Source organism: Nannospalax galili, unplaced genomic scaffold, assembly GCF_000622305.1.
Source record: "Nannospalax galili isolate Female #2095 unplaced genomic scaffold, S.galili_v1.0 scaffold417, whole genome shotgun sequence".
Classification (NCBI taxonomy): domain Eukaryota; kingdom Metazoa; phylum Chordata; class Mammalia; order Rodentia; family Spalacidae; genus Nannospalax; species Nannospalax galili.
Window position 1 is genome coordinate 3,014,526 of NW_008340785.1, and position 4,428 is coordinate 3,018,953.

The window sequence follows — 4,428 nt, forward strand, 5'->3', positions numbered from 1 at the left end:
GATAAATGTCAGCATTTCAGCACTGGAGGCTTTGGTAAGTATGCTAAGAGGCAGAGTTGGAGAATGACTGATATATGATGTATCTAAATAAATACAACAAAATTCTGCCCTAAAATATGAAACAACCCAACATGTAATATGGGAGACATGTAAGAACCTTGGTCATTTAGTCCAATTTCTTTATCTTATTGATGAAGAAAAATGAGTACCTCATTAGCTTTTGATAGTCATCCATTATCCTTAGACATTTGCATCAAGAGAGTTGTCATTGGAAAATATTTAGCTGAAAATATTCTCTGCACTTACATGAGCTTACATAAATTTGGCGTGTTTATTTATTGATTCTACTGAGGTTCAGTTGCTTGTAGACTCTATATTGATTCTGAGTCTTTCATGCTATTAAGCTTTGTTGCATGGCCCTCAGTTAAGTGGGGATACTCCCCACAGGTATAACACTGTGATGGAAAAGAGGAAGTACCTGGGAGACCACCTTGTCGCCCCCACTATGGCAGATGTTCAGTATAGGTGTTATATTTAGTACCATTCTCAAATGGCTTCCTATTTGACCTCTAAGATTCTTCCTTTCCAAATTAGAAGGAGAATAGAAAAAAGAGAGAGAATAATCTTTTCACCACCTTCTGTCCAAATGTCCTTCTCTAACCATAGCCTCAGGTAGGAAGTGACTGCTTCATCTCCACTTGGGAAGCAGTCGTAAATGCTTATTGGCTGATAGGGCAGCATGCCCTTTCTAGTCTCTGGAATAGATTTCCTATAAGTAACAACAATTAACAACAATATTTAAGTAATAACAATCTTTCACTGAAAAAGTGGTACCTACTTTTATTCACTGTGGTAAAATATATCTAACATACAATTTGGCATTGTAACCATTTTTAATGTGTAATCCAGTTCACTCAGCAACACCATCCATCTCCAAAAATTGTTCTCTGTCCAAACTAAAATTCTGTGTTCATTAAACACAAACTCCATACTCTCCTTCCATTCACCACCACTCTCTCTGCCTCTATAACTCTGACCATTCAAGAGTTACAGGTAGTATATATTGGTGGACTCATACTGTACTATAATTTTGTGACTAGCTTAATGCACTTAGTATAATGCTACCTACATAGCCTTGCAGGCTTTTAAAACCTGATTAAGATTCCATTGTATATACCACATTCTGTTTATTCGAATATCTGTCCACAGACATTTGCATTGCTTCACTCTTTTGGCTCTTGTGAAACATGAGAATATAGTTACTGATACTGGTGGACAAATGTCTTTGAGGATTTGCTTTCAAATTCTGTCAAATATACATTAGGAGTGGGTTTGCCACCATGTGATATTGTATACTAATTTTTTTTGAGGAACCATTATATTTTTTTCACAGTGCATCACCATTTTATATTCCAACCAGTAATGTACAAGTGTACTGATTTCTTCTTGTGAATTTCTGGCTTTGAGTTGTTGATTTGGTTTGCTTTCAGTGACAGTCATCCTAATGGGTATGAAGTGGCATCTCACTGTGCTTTTTATTTGAATTTCCGTGATGATTAGTGATACTGAGCATCTTTTTAGTTGCTGCTTAGTAAATTGTATATATTTGGAAAAATGATAAAATTTTCCAGTTTTTTTATTTCAAGTTTTTTGTTGTTAATTATTTATTTCTTTAATAACCACATACTTAGAAGAAGCATTTCATTACAACAGCATTGACATATTCAATAACAATTTTCTGAGCTAAAATGCATCTTTTTCAGGATTGGCTGTAAATTTTTAGATTTACAGTTGAATTATTACAGTTATACAATATTGTACTCAGTATAAGCCCTATAAGACATAAAATTAAATGAGGTTTTAAACTTTAACCTTTAAAAAAGATCTCCATTTCATTATTAAAATACACAGTTTCAAACAGAAAAATTCATTTTCAATGCAATTGACATTAAGATGTTTGCACATGCATCCCTAATCTCTATATATCTGATTATTACTAGTGATAGTCAGTTACTTTCGGAGCTCCTTGGCATCTGAGGATGGATATAAAGTCATCAGGTAGATTTCAGCGGTAATGTTTTTCATGTCTACTAATTATTATTGTTTTTTAATCCTTTTTTAAATTTTTAGTAACTACATGATTAGAAGAAGCATTTCACTACAGATTTAACATATTCAGTAACATACTCCAGAGCAAGAGTACATCTCTTTCACAAGTGGATGTAAGTTTCTAGGTTCACAGTTATAATACAAGTATACAATATTGAACTCAGTACAAGCCCTGTAAGACATAAAATTGAATGAGTATTTTAAGATTTAAAAAAGATCTCCATTTCATTTTAGAATATATTGTTCCTTGAAGAAAGACTCATTGTTTTTGCTACTAACACTGAGATGTTGGTCCATGCATGTCTAATCTGTATGCATCCAATTATTACTAGTCATAATCAGTTGCACTTAGATGCTTGGCGCATGTGTATGTTGATGAAGTCATCAGGTAGATTTCAATGGTAATATTTATTACCTCTACTAATTAGCATGATGTAAATTTCAGTGTTTCCTCCTAAAATATAATACATTTTTTAAAAATTTGTTCATTTTTTTTATGTGTGTGTATATCACACAGAACATCCCAAATCATCTTATTCGACTATACACCCACTTCCCAGATGGCACCCTCCCATAGCCTCCCTCCCCCCATTAGAGCCCTGATGCTCTGATATCCCTGCTACTGTCTGCTGTGTTGTCGGCACCCCAGCTAATCCCCACTATTTGCCGGTGAGGTGAATCTAGTCAGCCTATCTGGAAGTCTTTGTCTTAGGAGGGTAAGCTGTTCCTCTTCTAGCAGCAATCAGTTGTCAATACTCCTTTAGATAAAAATAGGGTCTGCTGTTCATTTTCCCAGTTCTATTTGGGAGTCCCTTTTGTCACCCTGGCCAAAACCTCAAAAGGAGGTATCGCTTGTCTGGCATTGTTGCTTGTTATGTAGCGTTTAGCTATGCATATGGACTCTTAAGAAATAATATTGACCTCTTTAATCTTTGGTTATACTTTCCTTTTGGGTGTTTAAGGCCATAGAGTTGGCCCAGATAAACCAATTCACTTTTACTCTTAAGGTCATTTGAGGATCTGTTCCTCAGGGGTCACGTGGGCTTGGGAGGAGCCCCTGGCTCCTTTTACCAGTTCCACCTGAGATGCTCATAGTCCCCTGGAACTAGTCGACCTAGCAGAGCAAGGAGCAAAAACTGTCCTTTATGTCCCTCTGACCAAATTAGTATAGGCCTCAAAGTATGTCTGTTAAATATTGGAGAAGGTTAGCTCCACCAGCCTGGTACTTTTAATGACTGTGTGTCATGTAAATGACACATGAGAAATGGGTCATGACACATGAGAAATGGGTCATGACACATGAGAAATGGGATAAATCTTGGGCAAAGACCAATTGTTCTCAGATGAACCTTACCTAGACATATATTTCTTGATCTGCTATGTATAATTTGTCAGTAGGTTGTAGGAGTAATATGGTTCTCACTGGTTTTCAAAACTAGCTAGGCATTATTTATCTCTCGCATTGTCTCACCCTTCCACCATAGTTTCCCCACTTAAGATGCCCCTATTTCCCCCCTTTCTTCCTTAATAATACCCTTCTCCTACAGTCCTACCTCTCTTGAGCTCCTTCTTTCCCTTTATCCCCTAGGTGCCTTGTATACCCTTCCCTCCATCCTCCCTTAAACTAACCCAATTTTTATCCATATCTCCCTTATTAAGGCCTGTTTCCTACTGTTCTTCCCTTTCAGGTTCTTTCTTTTCCTTTACCTCCCTTTTTCCTTTCCATTATCCTGGTTCCTGTAGTTATGTCTGGATACATACTCACTTATCAGGGCTTGGTTCTAGGATCCACATATGAAGGAGAACATATGTCGATTTTTTTCTGAGTCTGTGTTACTTCACTTGGTATAAAGTTTCTAGTTCCATCCATTTAACTGCAAATTTCATGATTTCATCTTTCCTTATTGCTGAGTAAAACTCCATCATATAAATGAACCACATTTTTCATTATCCACTCGTCAATTGAGGGACACTTAGGTTGCTTCCATCTCTTAGCTATTGTGAAAAGAGCAGCAACAAACATAGATGTACAAGTGTCTCTGCAATAGGTTGAATTCTTTGGGTATATGCCCATGAGTGGTATAACTGGGTCAAATGGTAGGGTCATTTGTAGTTTTTTAAGAGTTCTCCACACTGCTTTCCATAGGGGTTGAACAAGCTTACAGCTCCACCAGCAGTGGATGAGTGTTCCCCTTTCCCCACATCCTCTCCAACACTTGGTATCATTTGTTCTCTTGATCTTAGCCTGTCTGACAGGAGTAAGATGAAATCATAAGTGGTTTTAATTTGCATTTCCCTAATTATTAGTGATGTTGAACA